Here is a 15,975-nt window from a genome sequence, read left to right as displayed (position 1 = left end):
ATATCTGAAAAACACCATAAACTTCTGGTGCTAATACACAAAAAATACAATTGTAAATATACAAGAATATAGTATATGCAAATTGTAATTAAAGCACCAGTGTATCCTAATGGTAAGTATGTGGAAAGTCACCTAAATTAGTACAATTAAGAAAATGCAAGGTAAGAACTGTGCTATGAAAAAATACAGTATAGTGCTTTAATATGAGACAGCAGAAATTAGATCAATCGGGAAACAATTTCAGCTTGCATAAACCTTCGATATAAGGAAGATACAGTTTCTAGCAAAATCCTATAAACATCAATATCAAATTTATTTTAATTTCCACTTCTAGGGATCGACCTCCTGACCCTAAAGTTGTCAGTTCACTGCCTTGGTTTTCGAGGCACAAAAAGGTTTTATCAGAGATCAGAAGATCAACTTTCAGTGCAATGTTGTGCACTGGAAGTCCAGCTGCACTATCTTGTAAATCCCAAATCGGTTGCTACTTAACCTACAGTAACACTGAAAGGTTACAAGTAACATGACCAGCGACTCTATGATATGTAGTATTTGTCTTGGGTCACCATTTACTGGATTGACTTGCATATTGAAACCTCATGAGTCAGGATAAGCTGCCTGATTGGTGCTTAATATACTTGGATTTTCCTGCAAAATAGATCTTGAGATATATACATTTATGTATTTATATACATACATATAGGGCTCGATTCAATTCAGTGCGATGCCGATTAGCCTCGGGAGGGAGCTACCAGACATATTCAATTCACCATGCTGTTTGGTCCAGCAGTTGTCAGTTAAGTTGCAGAGTGACGGTTCCCGCAACTTAACATGGGTGTTTAGTCACAAGAACCGCCGTTCTCCAACTGTCAGCCACGTGGATATTAGTGCTGCGCTAAGCAGGAAAACAGCCGTGCAGCCGGCACCTTTGTAAGATTTCTCCTTGCACCCTCAGGAGGGTGCGAGAAGAAATCCTTTATTAGGACCAAACAGCGCGGTGAATTGAATAGCTCCGACAGCTCCCTCTCGGGGCTATGCAGCATCGCATTGGATTGAATCGAGGCCATAGAACTGTTTGCGTTCGGGGTGTGCAAAAAATAAAAGTTTGTCTCCATAGTACATAAACAGTCCCTAAAAGTATATTTGTCCCAAAAAAAATTATACAAGTATTTATATACATCTAGTCATTTTTGGCTTGAGGAGTCTGCACACGTCGAGTGTCAAGAGTCTGGTTTTTCCATTACTGCTCCTCTCCCTGATGTCACATTGTGATAATACATACCTCAGTTTCTTTCTAGGTGACTAAGCTGTACAATATTGAAAACACAATCCAAATTCATCCCGTAGTGTTTTTGCGAGAAGCCGGAACAAACAGACAAAAATTCTGAAAAAAATGTTTTTGTCTCCATAGTTCATACACAGTCCCAAGGAGAACATTTCTCCCCGAAAAACTATATGTACAAACACAACAATTACAACTTTATAATAAGTATAGATGCTACACAGCAAATGTAAAACTAAATGTTAAACATCAAGTTTATCCTGGGACGGTGAACCTTTACATACATTTTTTGAATGTTATCAGCAGCTCTTTTATCCAGTATAACTTGTATTTTAGGTTTAATGGTTGTTTATTTGAAAACGTAACCATGCTAGCAGCTACAGTACACCCCTAGAAGCCTCACCATGTAATCATTGCATGTAATTTATGCCTAGTAAAGCGTTACCTGACCAAGGGGATATTTTCACACGGTGACAAAAAGTTGATGCACATCTAATTTCAGACAATTCCTGCCGAATGCCAAACTTTACTTCTGAGCGTGATCAGTTTCCATAGTTTCAGCACAGTGAGGTTTTCTTGTACAGAGATGACAATTTCTCCAAATGACTGATGTGTGTAATCTTACATTTTGATTTTCTCAGAAACACTGACAATTTATTCAGTGGAAGACAAATGTATTTCATGTAGTTCAGACCCCTAACTGTGCATCCAATGCACAGCGTTATCATAAACTATGACTCTGTGCATAGATGCAGCTTCTGTACCGTGTGTGCTTGTCAATGCCAGCATTATAATGTCAGACAAAGGGCATCAGCTGGAGGAAAAGTCTACTCCGTATGCCAGCTTCGGCCACATACGGCTATTGTGATACAGGGCCGTATTCAATTTGGCTGCGAAAAGTCGTAATCGGCGATAAATTATCTCAGATTACGTTCTTTTTTGCATGTTTCAATTATCCCTGTATTCAATTACAAAGACTTTTCGCCGGTGCGAAAAGTCTTTGGAAAAAAGACGGGGACAAGTTTTCCCCATGTTTGACATGGCGAAAAAAAGTGCAGAATTGGGGTTTAGGGATGCAGGCTTAAGAAAAAAAATAGCCTGCACCCCTGAGGATAACCCCTAAAAATTAACTGTGTCAAAAAAAAAGTTTAAAAAAAAAAATAGGGACACCACACAAAAAAATTTTAATTTTGGGGTTAAAAAAAAAATATGGGGAACAAGTTTTATAAATAACGATATTAATTCAGGGGGGGTTCCCAAGTATGCGGCAGGTGTTTAAAAGAATGCGGGTGGTAGCGGCAGGTGGACTTTTGAAGAATTTTCAAAATGCACTTTAGGGACTTAAAAATATACTTGCACATATTTTGATGTACCCCAAATTTGATGGGAAGTTATTTTCCCCCCAAAAAAACCCAAAGTGCTATTCTTCATCACTTCATTATGCACCTGCCGTGGTTATTTAAAAATCCCGACCCAAATCGGGGGTACCTATAGTGATACCCCATGTCAGGACATATTTTGGGGTGTGCCAGGATCAATTCCCGAAAATTCAGAGGAATTTTCGCCAGTCAGTTTTTCGCCAGGTCCCGATTCCCCACCTTTTAAGTTGAATGCGGGAATAAGCGGGCACGCGCCCGATACTTTATCCCCACTCAAACCTCCGATGTGGAGCGAAAAGTCCAGCACAGACTTTTTGCTGCCATATTGAATATGCCCCAGAGTGGGTTGTATAGTCTGAGAAGTTTCAATGCTTTTAAGGTCAGTATAATATGTGCGTAAGATGTCACACAAACCAGGCGTCTGGGGATCATCGAAGTTAGCAAGCAGAGGACAGAAGTGCTACAATGGGTATGGCCGAGTCTGTCAAGTCCGAGAATTAAGCTGAATAAAATTATGTTTTACTGGATTTCATTCTATGTACTTTAGCTAAGAAAAAAAAAGAAGTTAGCCCCGGTTGTCTGAGCTGTTGCTCAAAATATTTCCACCTTTTCCAAATTGGACGTTGTCCATTAATGCAATGAGGTCCGGATTCAGAGTTCCGTCGTTTGTAAATATAAGTGGATCTCCATCTGTGTACAGAGTTGGCCGGATCTATGTGACCGCATCGCCCCTTGTCCATCTTCTGGCGATGGCAGACAAATCATCATCATGCATTTGCACCGGCAATAGCCCTGGTGCAAGAGAGCAGTCTCAAGTCAGCCATCTCTCTGCATACTCCCACTTCTGAATAGCGCGCAATCCCATGTACACACCCACGGAACACTTATCCGACAAGTGAACGGCCAGTTACACCCACTCAGCCACAAGTGACTGAGACGCCCACTTTGAGCATCTATAGATGCTCTAATAGCGCCTAGTGCATCTTTAGACGCCATCATCGGTCGCACCATCAAAACTTGCGCCAGCCCTATGGTAGGTGCAGACTCTCCGCCCAAGTATGACCTCCAATGTGAACGATTTTGCGCCTGTATACGCAAACACTTCTGCGACATGCCCACGACATTCTCATAATGCGCCCATAGACTGAACCATCTCCGTGCGTCTGAATAGCCACCTCCCAGTCACCGCCCAGGAACGAACAGCACATTTCCCATACCGCGCATTACATCACTTCTGTGCGTAAACTCCGTGTAACACATCTACCCTTTCAGTTTTTAGGGATTTTCGCGCACAAGCAAAAACAAAACCCTGCTCTCAATCAGGCCTTTACTGCAAATACTGTACCCCTTTTATGGGATGGTATACTATAAAGACAAGGGGGTATATTTACTAGAGTGCGGGTTTTTAGAAGTGGAGATGTTGCTTATAGAACCAATCAGATTCCCTCACCAGTGCCTAACCCTAACCGCCACCCCTAGTGTCTAAGCCTAACCTCTCCGTACCCTAAACCTAAGACCCCCTTCCCCGTGCCTAAACCTAACCCCCCTCCCTAGTGCCTAAACCTAACCTCCCCCTCCCCGCACCCTAATGCTAACACTCCCTCCCCGGAGCCTAACCCTAACCCTCCTCCTAATGCCTAACCCCGCACCCTAACCTCCCTCTAATACCCCTATACTTACCTTCGTGATGCTGGCGATCGGGATACTGGTGCCGGGATCCCGACCTGTCGGGATTCCAGCGACAGTATACAAACAGTCGGCATCCCACACGCCGGGATGCCGACTACATCCCGACCAGTCCATATGAAAAAACGAAAGCTAGTAACAGAACAAGTACTGTTCAGATTTGGTGATTTCGGTCCCTGAATGGAAAATCAGGACAGGCCAGGCCCTCATTCATCTGAACCACGCAACGGTCTGTCCATACCATACCAATTTTGGAGAAGACTCCTTTCCAGCAGAAGATGTCCCTGTTTATCGAATGGAAATTTGGACTATTGTCAGATTCAGAGTTGATGATATATTTTCGGGATTAATCTGCTTATGCTCACAGCGGGCTCCAGGAACCATGGGATTCATCGATATAAAGTGAACGAATACAAAAAAAGTGTGAATTTGTATCCTGTTGTATCCTTAAAGAAATGGAAATCCTAGTATATGGATACAACACAGCAGGCCAGATTTACTAATATTTCAATTTGGTGCAAAATTTGCACTAAACCACAGCAACTAATCAGACCTTTGCTTTCACTGTCAAACTGGCACAAGGCAGACGCTAACTGTTGATTGGTTGCTGTGGTTCAGTGGCCCTGATTCAGAGCCGGATGCTCACTAAGCTGTGGGTGATGATGGTCGCGATGGTCAAGACCATCGCGACCATCGGGCTTGCGACGAGACCCTTGTGGTAGGGTCTCAGTCCCGCAAACCACAGTGGGCTTCCTGCGCTAATAGAGCCTACAAAACATCGACAGCGGCCCCATTTTGTTGCGAGCCCCGGAGCGAGTGATTTCTCGCTTGCTCCGGGGCTCGTGCGCACAGCCCGGCCATCGTCCCGTTTTGCGAGCGAGTCTTAATCAGGCCCAGTGCCCTAAAATGCAATATTAACAAGTGAACCATAATTTGATCCCTCCTCATTATTTCCCATTGATTTAATAACCTAAAAGCACCAGACAATACGGTCATTCTTCTTTTCTCTACAAGTCAATTACGAAAGCCCAGCGACACATCTTCATTTGGCGAACTGTCCCGTCTTATCCGCCAAGTGCGTTTAAAAGTGCACGTCTCTTTTGTTTGATTGATTGACTGATTGAAGCATCCTGGCATCGCGTTTTAGTAATGTGCGGATAGCGGTGTCCTGATATTTTTGTCATTTTGTAAAATAAATGTAGCTGGCATTATACAAAAAAAAAAAAAAAACACATTACAGACGACAGGTAATATAGCAATGTACTAAAAGTTTCAATTAGCGGACTGAGTATAATAATAGGAGAAAGGTCATATTACATCAAAGGCTTGGCTGCGGAGCAGCGCGTGCCTTCAGAGGTGAAGGTCAAACCGTAGCTGAAGAAAATCAATAGACGTACAGCGATCATTCAGATGACAATTAAAGCAATTAGTCGGGAACAGGATGAGAGTAGACTGCTAAGTGAGTACAAGGAGCATAGTGTTATATCGCAGATGTGATGCTGCCCACTCTAAAGTTCTTAATAAAATATGTTTATCAATAAAGTGTCACCGCCTTCACTATTACTCAGAATTTAAACCTCCCAAGCCGGTTATACAAATAATTGTTGGTGTAATCTGTGTGCGACGGAGTGCTTGTCATCATAGCTAATGGCACGCTGTCCTTTTTACACTGTATAGCAATGTAGGTAACCTATGGCTTTATAACTAGCGTGCATGGAACGGTGGTACTTTTAGTTCCACTTTAGCAGCAGAGCCACAGATTGTATATATAATAGGTGCACCCAGGTGAATTTTATAGACGTTTTCCATTCAGTCTCTTTTGGGTGTTTCAGTAATTAGAGGCACAGAAGAGATTGAAGCTCACAGAGAACTTTTATCTTGACGGGCAAGGGGCTGGGAGGACAGTAGCCCAAATCCTACCTACTGTACACCCTTGCTCATTACCATTCATTGCTTATAAACGGAGGCACAAACATTATATTGCCAACGCGATTTGCCGATCCTGTCAAAACTTCAGTCTAAGGACGGTATCGAATTAGCTCCCAACATTGTTCGGCCGCTAATGGTTCCCCGCGATCGGCGAAAAACTGGGATTTTTTTGCCGATTATCCCCGTTTTTCAAACGAAATAATAGGAAATAGCTCACAAAAACACATAGGGTCCGCGATAAGTTCTCAGATATGTGTGTTTGCCTTTTTTGGGGTGGAAAAACTGCACTTGTCGCGGATTATTTTTCAGGAAACACATGAGGTCCCGAAAAATATCCACGATGAGTGCTGGCGCCGGTCGGCACTTCGGGGCTAATAGGATAGCCCCGCCGCAATCAATTAGCAGCGCTACTTTAGCGCTGCTAATTGGATACCGCCCTAAATAGTAATGAAGAGACTCAACAAGCTTCCGATGCTGTGAGACCTTGTATTTAAAATACACAAAACAACATTTTGAAATTTTCCTCTAATATGACCTAAGACCCTTACTCCATAAGGATGCAATGGACACTGGGCCTGATTCAGAGCCAGACGCTCTGACAAGAGCGCTCACTCTGAATCAGGGTCCTCCTACCTATTATTGGAGCGGCCTCCTGGACGCTCGCATAGCTGTGGGTGACCACCCACAGCTTATGTGAGCGGCCAAAAAGATGGTCGCGATGGTCAAGACCATCGGGCTTGCGACGAGACTCTGCGGTAGGGTCTCGCTGCCGCAAGCCCAGGAGTGCTGTTGGCTCTATCAGAGCCAAAAGCACTCCCACTGACATCACTAGTCACTCACCATCGACAGCACGCCCCCTTTGGTGCGAGACCCATAGCGACGGCTTGGCCGTCGCTATACGGGTCTCGCGCATGCGCACGACGGAGCTCCCTCCGTCGTGCGCATGTGCACTAGGGCACCATCGACCCGCTTGCGAGCGCTCAGCACGAGCGGGTCTGAATCAGGCCCCCTGATACTGATGTATTTGCTAATGGGAAATTATTTGGGGCCTACAGTATGCGGAGGTGGATGGAATTTGCATCCAAATCACAAGTGCAAATTGCGGCACAAAAAAGAAAAAAAGGCGCAAGTTGCTTAGCTCGCACAGCTGACCGTATGGCATGAGTAGCATATGCGCATGCTTCACTCCTAGGGGCTTATTCACTATTCAGCCCTCACTGAGCTGCCTAAGTGAAGGATCTTACTCAATGCAAGTTGCGACGATAGATCCAAAACAACCGGTTTGACGCAACAACGTTACTGCGCATGTGAGAAAAATGCATACGCACTGCGAGGGCCGGAGAGGGCGGACAAAACTAAATAGGTGCAGTCTTCACAACCCAGACTTCCTTCTCAGATGTGTCCGTGCGCATCTAGCCTCAATACGCCATGCAGAGCGACATGCCTGGCACGAGTGAGCATTGTAGCCAGGTCCCCTGCGACGCTGCTAGTGTCTGACGTCTATTTACCCTGAAAGTGTGTCTAAGTCGCAATGGAATGCGACTAGGACGCACCAGGAGAATGTGCTGATTCATTTGATATGTGACACATGTATATCTGTAAACGGAACTTGACGTAGAAAAAATCTGCGGCAGCTACACTGTCGCACTTCGCACGCTGATTGTATATCGCACACAGATATACAAAAGTCACATATTAAATTAAACAGCGCAGTCTCCTGGTGCAAACATTACGCCAGGCGCGCAGAGCATACATGCCTACCCTCCCGGTTTTCACGGGAGGCTCCCGATTTTTCTGGAGGGGTGCGAGCAGAAATCCTTAACAGCACGCTGAATTGAATAGCTCTGGGAGCTCCCTCCCGGCGCTATTAATTTACACTCAATGAAATCGAGCCCTAAGAGTCTGCACTCACCAAAACCTTTAAATCAATCAGAAAGTTTTTGAGCTTGTTCATGAATCTGGTTGACAGGAGACCAATCACTGCCTGTATGTACCGATATCTGTCTCCTGCACTAAAAAGACGCCATATGATTCAGCCCTTCAGACGCAAAGGCCAGATCTCACGTCATATAGACATCCATGTGATGTCAAACTGGAAAAGTCCGATCCACTAGGTCGGGACTATGTTTAACCAACCAAGGGCATGATTCTGCGATGGACACATCTGTGAAAATAGGCGCATCTCCAATCGCAGAACATAGTCCACGCATGCGCCGCACCATGTATCTGAAGTTGCAAGCAGGTGCATGCGTGCCGCATCCTGTGGAAACGGAGATCGGCGCGAAATAGGCATTTTTGGGGGGCGGCTATTTCTGATGGGCGTGTATGTACAGCTCCATGCGATTCCAAGTCGCGCATATGGGGAAGGGACGCCTGTTTCTGACTGATCTCTTGCAATTGCCAATATTCATGATGACGGTTGAGTCTGTGGGCGCTGGAACAGTGGGCAGGATAGGCTCGCACTTTCAGACGCACAGATTTGCGACTTAGGGGGTGTTATTCAGAGGTGGACGCTGTTCCGATTCGGTTGCAAATGACAGATATTTTCTATTCTGCGCATGCGTCGGTGCAGCAGTGCGCTTGTGCGGTGATGGTGTTGAGGCTCCGGAAGCACTGTGGTGTTACTCAGGGTTGGCAGGCGTTTTGGGGTGGCGAAGGGGAGTGTAGCTGGGATACGGAGGCGTATCGGTGCCATTTGGTGGGCTTGCCGAAGCCAGCGACTGCGTCTTCTCACGCAGATTCACTGGCCCCGACAGCCTAGTTGCAGTGGACTTTCCAAGAAACCTTAGGGTTGCCCAGATGTCCGATGGCCTGTGTGACGTTCCAAATATTGATCTGATGCTGAGTTTCTGGACACATGCAGCGAATGTGAGAAGCCAGCGGTGGGTGTCTCATTTCAAAAGAAGAGACCTACATCATTTAAAGATGTGCTGCAGAGATGTGCTGCAGCAGCACCGATCCCTTGTGTACCACCCTCTTAGCACGGCAGATCGTCGCATTAGCATGTGAAAGTGAGTACAAGACCGCAGAAGCGTGCAACTTAGAATCAGGCCCCTAATAACATTACCAGACCCTATATTGTGCAGGTGGGTGGGATCCAATCAAAAATCAAAAACACATATTAACCAATTGTTTTCTAGTTATGTGTCCACAACAGTGATGTTAGCGCCCTGAACTCCGATGGGCTGGGGTGAGAGTTAAAAGACTCCTGGGAATAATTGTATTACATGGGGTAAATTTACTAATATGAGAGTTTTTAGAAGTGAGTTTTAAAAGTGGTGTTGCCCATAGCAACCAATCAGATTCTATCTATTATCTTCTAGAAGGTGCTATTTAAATGTTAAGTAGAATCTGATTGGTTGCTATGGGCAACATCACTTTTAAAACTCCCTTCTAAAAACTCTCACTTTAGTAAATTTACCACCTAGTGTTTTGTGATAAGTGAATTGGGATTTTTGTCCCCGATATTCATTATCATTCCGTACATGGGGAACTGAATCTAAAAATGTCATATAGTACTTTTGTCTTTTACGGAACTGAACGCGGGAGGCCATTTTAAAACTGCGCACTTTCATACAGCAAAATACTCCTCAGAGTTGTATAAGTGCTTTAAAAAACACCTATTACACCACATTTATGTATAAGCATCGATAAAATAGGAGTTCATTTAGCCTGTGCTATGAATTTCAATTTTAAGCCATCTGCAACCTCGTAACCAATTCACCAAAGGGGCGATTTACTTTGTTATAGGTTTAACATTTTGGGACATTTCATTTTGCAAGGCATAAAATGTATCAGTCTGGGGTATCGGTAATACTGTGATGTCGTGCTGATAGAGCCTGCCAGGGAACGTGTCGCTCCACAATGACTCCCCTGCAAAATCAGTGCAACTCCCCTCAGTAATAACTCTCAGTGTAATTAAATCACTGCATCATAGCTGCAAGGCAACACAGTCTGAGAGAGACTCGGCACAGACATCGGAGCAGTCTTGTTTTCCTCCGAAAGGCTTCTAATCCTAATGGGCTGTTAGCATCTAATTGCAAAATGAGATTTAGCAAAATCGATAGTATAACTACTTTTGGTCCAGTACTGAGACAACCTTCAAAGGTAAACAATCATCACATAGAATTGTTCAATAATTGCATAAAATATGCATATGGGAGTATGGCAATTCATTTAACCTGAAAATTATATACTGCAGGAAGTTATTTAAATGCTTATGCCACCCCAAAAATTTATTTTTTAAACCATCATCATTCCTGTCCCGTGTCGGGATACTAAGATACAAAAGGATCTATGTACTGATAATCTCAGAACTATCGCATTTATTATCTATCCATATCGCAGAGGATATTTTAATTTTAAATGAAAATATCGATGCTATGTACAAAGAACTCGCAGGGTCAGCGATTGCGGTAACCACCGTCCCTGTAAGTTATATCCCCGGCAAACTATAGAAGTCTTTCACAGAAGTGAAAGGCATGGTTGGTATGTGCCGCAAGCTTTTATTTGACTGCTATTTGTCACAAGCTGTTGGACCAGGAGCAAGATAAGTAAAGCAGTGGGTCACGTACTGACCGCATTATTGATGCCTGGGTCCTACACAGGGGCATATATATAATGGGTGCAGGGTGTGTGGTGCACACAGGCCCCTGGGTCCAGGGAGTGCCAGGCCGTACACCCATCCGTTTTTTTTTTATACTTACCTCTCCGAAGTCCCATGAAGTAGCACTACACAAAACGCCTGGAATAAGGCACCGCTGCCATTTTCCCAGCGTTCTGCGCATGTGCAGCAGGAAATCACCGGGAAAATGGCTGTCGCACCATATTCTGTCATATCTACCATGGCTGTCAGTTCACTGATGGCAGCTGGGGAGAGAGATGGGGGCCCCGGACGTGGAAAGAAAACACGGGCCCCTGCCTCTATTAATACGCCACCGGTCCTACAGTACTGTTACTGCTGTAATGATTACTGGGTACTTATATAGTTGACACTATTGGGCATTACTACACCTTGTGGCATTACGGTTTTTCCTGACAAATTTTATACCAGGGAAATAATTCTTCTGTCATCTACCACAGTTGTTTTCCGTGGTCTTCCGGGTCTTTTGGTGTTGCTGAGCTCTTCGATGCGTTCTTTCTTTTTAAGAATGTTCCAAACAGTTGATTTGGCCACACCTAATGTTTTTGCTATCTCTCTGATGGGTTTGTTTTGATTTTTCAGCCTAATGATGGCTTGCTTCACTGATAGTGACAGCTCTTTGGATCTCATATTGAGAGTCAACAGCAACTGATTCCAAATGCAAATGTCACACCTAGAATCAACTCCAGACCTTTTACCTGCTTAATTGATAATGAAATAACGAGGGAATAGCCCACACCTGTCCATGAAATAGCTTTTGAGTTGATAGTCCCATTACTTTTGGCCCCTTAAAAAGTGGGAGGCACATATAGAAACCGTTGTAATTCCTACACCGTTCACCCGATTTGGATGTAAGTACCCTCATATTAAATCTGAAAGTCTGCAGTTAAAGCACACCTTGTTTGTTTCATTTCAAAGCCATTGTGGTGGTGAATAGAGGCCAAAATATGAAAATTCTGTCAATGTCCCAATATTTATGCACCTGACTGTATATATATTATTCACCACTAAAACTACAGGTGTCATACTATGGGACACAGTGGAATGTTAGACATTGCAATCGCTGGTGGATTATTACAAGGCACTGTTTTTGCTTTTATATTATTTAGGCATTACTAATGCTAATGGCTTCTAAATGATAACTACTGTAACTACTGACATATGTATTATTAGGAACTACTACTGCTGATTTATTAACGGGCATTACTATTGCTCATTATTATGGGTATATATTACTGGCCGACATGTGCGGCACATTTTCACCGCTGCTCTGCTATGTAGAGTTCTCAAATCAGGACAGTTGGGAGGCAGTGTTCTCCCCAGGCTGTTTGTTGCGGATGCAACGCCCAGCAAGAAACGGCTACCGCCCGGCACTTCCCTCTGCCCCAATGCCGCTACCCCTGCCCGGCTACCCCCCTCCGCCCCAGTGCCGCATCCCCTGCCCAGCAATCCCCCCGCCCCAATACGCTGCATCCCCTGTCATCCGGTCACCCTCAACGCGCCCTTGCTGCCACAGACACCGGATGTGACGTCAAGCCATGCCGACGTCACATGTTCTTCACATCGGAGGCTCCGTGTCCACTGGCAATAAGGCGCGTTAGTGAGGGTTCCGGGTGATGGGACACAGTGCATTGGGGTTGGGGAGGTGCCGGCCAGGGGACATAGTATTGGGTCGGGGGGGTGCAGGATTGGGGTGGGGGAAGATGTCCATCACAGGAGCGGTGTCAGGCTGGAGGGCACCTGTATAAAAGCACCGGCGCACTGTTCCGGCGGGAACAATTGCCTGAACTGATTAAGGAGAATAGACCTGCGTCCACTCTCTCTGTGTAGGAACTGAAAAAAAAAAAGGGGGACAGTATTTGGGAGTTTGAAAGTGGGGCCAGTATCTGTGGAGCTGTATAAAAAATATATTCTGTCGTGCCAGCAAGTTGGGCCTGTATCTGTGGAGCTGTATAAAAAAATATATTCTGTGGTGCCAGCAAATGCGGCCTGTATCTGTGGAGCTGTATAAAAATATATTCTGTGGTGCCAGCAAGTGGGGCCTGTATCTGTGGAGCTGTATAAAAAAATATATTCTGTCGTGCCAGCAGGTTGGGCCTGTATCTGTGGAGCTGTATAAAAAAATATATTCTGTGGTGCCAGCAAATGCGGCCTGTATCTGTGGAGCTGTATAAAAATATATTCTGTGGTGCCAGCAAGTGGGGCCTGTATCTGTGGAGCTGTATAATTTGAGATATGAACTTACCTTTGTTATCTCTATTTCTACGAAGTCCATAGGGTTCCACAGGATACCTTGGGGTATAGGTGATGATGTCAGGTATCGGGCACCATAGAGTTAAGTTTTCAGCCTCCCAGGATGCACCAGGGTCCCTCTCCTATACCCCACCCCGAGCCAAGGCATCTCAGTTACGTAACAAGCCATAGGCTGGAGGAGGAGAAGAAAGAGAGAGAAGAAAGATCTGGAAACACACAAGAATCACATTCTCACCAGAAGGAGATGGAAAAAACGGTGACCAGAGCAAAGCCCATCTGCAGTACAGGTGCGACAGGGCGGGAGTCCTGTGGAACCCTATGGACTTCATAGAAATAGAGATAACAAAGGTAAGTTCTTACCATATCTCATATTTTCTACATCAGGGTTCATAGGGTATCCACAGGATACCTTGGGGATGTCCCAAAGCAGTATCCTTTAAAGGTGGGGATGCTCCTGTGCTGAAAGGAGAATCCGCCGTCCGATGGAAGCATCCTGAGAGGCAAAGGTGTCAAAAGCGTAATACCTCACAAAGGTATGGACAGACGATCACGTGGCAGCCTTGCAAATTTTGACAGCAGAGGCACCACATCGAGCTGCCCACGAAGGACCTACAGACCTAGTGGAATGAGCCCTCACAGAGGATGGAACCGGAAGGCCTTCATGAAGATAAGCTTCCGAAATTGCCATACGAATCCATCCTGCTAAAGTTTGCTTTGAAGCAAGCCAACCCTTTTTATGGAAGCCATAGAGGACAAACAAGGCATCCGATTTCCGAAATGAAGAGGTGCGGTCAACATAAATCCTTAAAGCCCGCACAACATCCAGGGTGGCCTCACCCGCTGAAAGATGAGGGGATTTAAAGGCCAGCACAACGATTTCTTTGTTGATGTGGAAACTTGATACCACTTTAGGAAGGAATGCAGGATGAGTGCAAAGCACTGCCCTGTTCCTATGTAAAAATTAGAAAAGGGGGTCAACATGAGAGAGCCCCTAAATCCGAGACACATCAGGCCGAGGCAATGGCCAGAAGGAAAATAGTTTTAGTAGTAAGCCATTTGAGGTCCACTGAGCCCAGTGGTTCAAACGGCGATCCCTGAAGAGCTCTCAGGACCACAGCCAAATCCCAAGGAGCCACCGGTGGAATAAAAGGTGGCTGAATGCGAAGAACTCCCTGCATAAAGGTGCGGACATCAGGGAGCGCAGCAATCCTACAATGAAACCAGACTGACAGGGGAGACACCTGCACCTTCAGTGAAGCAAGGCAAAGACCGTGATCTAAGCCAGCCTGTAGGAAAGCCAACATCCTAGATAGGCAAAACACCCGAGGAGCATAACCTCTAGGGTGACACCACTGAAAGACAGTATGCCACACACAATAGTAAATTCTTGCAGAGGAAGGCTTTCGAGCTCTTAACATGGTTTGCACCACACAGCCGAAAACCCTCTGGACCTTAACAGGCCGTCTCAACAGAAACGCCGTCAAAGACAGCAGAGTCAGGTCCAGGTGAAGACAAGGACCCTGTGACAGCAGGTCCGGATGTAGCGGTAACCACAGAAGAACGCCTACTGATAGACTTTTTAGGTCCGAGAACCAGTGCCGTCTGGGCCACTCGGGAGCTATCAACAGGAGCGTGCCTCCTTCCTGCTTGAACTTGCGGATTACCCTTGGAAGAAGAGAAAACGGAGGGAAGAGGTAGGCGAACTGGAACGTCCACTGGACGGACAGTGCATCTACTAGAGACATCTCTTGTTTGAGACCCGTACACCGTCAACTTGTTGTGACAGGAAGCCATGAGGTTTACATGAGGAAAACCCCACCTATCCACCAGAGACCATTCTCCCGGATGCACGTCCTGTCGGCTGAGAAAATCTGCTTCCCAGTTGAGGACTCCCGGGATGAATACCGCTGATATGGCCGGGAGATTGCGCTCCACCCAAACCAGGATGCGGGACACTTCTGCTAGTGCTGCCCGACTTCTGGTTCCTCCTTGGCGGTTTATGTAGGCCATGGCGGTGGCGTTGTTTGACTGGACCTGCACCGGTTGTCCTTGGAGAACCTGATGTGCCTGCTGGAGAGCACTGAACACTGCGCAGAGTTCCAAGATGTTTATTGGAAGCCCTGCTTCCTGCTGACTCCACCTGCCCTGAGACAAGTATGGACCCGTGACAGCACCCCAAACCCGGAGACTGGCGTCCGTTGTCAAAAGGACCCAGTTCACCCCCCAAAATGGGCGACCCCTGCTGAGATGGGTCGTCTGCAACCACCAGGTTAGAGACAGGCGAACTTCCGGAGTGAATGCCATTATCTGAGACCTTATGCTCTGAGGCAACCCATTCCATTTGGACAGGATCAATTGTTGCAGAGGTCTGGAGTGAAACTGGGCATATTCCACCATGTCGAATACTGACACCATGGAGCCCAGTAGCCTCATTGCCGAGTGCACAGACACTCGGCGATCCTGTAGACAGCTGCGCACCCTCAACTGTAAGGCTGAGATCTTTTCCTCCGTCACAAAGATCCGCTGCTGCTGAGAGTCCAACAAGGCTCCGAGGTGTAGATTCCTCTGGGATGGGATCAGAGTGGACTTTGTCCAGTTTATCAACCAGCCATGATTCTGCAGGACCGAAATTGTCAGTTCCAGATGGCGTAGGAGGATCTCTGGGGACTCAGCCAACAACAGTAGGTCGTCCAGATACGGCAACAATCGGACTCCCTGTGTTCGCAGGTGAGCAGCCATGACCTTGGTGAAAACACGTGGTGCGGTCGCCAGGCCAAAAGGCAGCACCCGGAACTGAAAATGGT

General features: G+C 45.9%; 1 protein-coding gene across 1 annotated transcript in view; it reads right to left on the bottom strand.

Annotated features, from left to right (window-relative positions):
• The window catches only part of SDHAF3 (succinate dehydrogenase complex assembly factor 3), a 68,031-nt gene that overhangs the window by 2,354 nt on the left and 49,702 nt on the right, over positions 1–15,975 (bottom strand). The gene's annotated exons all lie outside the window — the stretch shown is intronic.

The sequence above is a fragment of the Taudactylus pleione genome, unplaced genomic scaffold (genome assembly GCF_031769625.1).
Source record: "Taudactylus pleione unplaced genomic scaffold, aTauple2 ptg000306l, whole genome shotgun sequence".
Taxonomy (NCBI): domain Eukaryota; kingdom Metazoa; phylum Chordata; class Amphibia; order Anura; family Myobatrachidae; genus Taudactylus; species Taudactylus pleione.
Note: the sequence above shows the minus strand (reverse complement) of the source record. Positions and strands in the feature narration are given on the sequence as shown.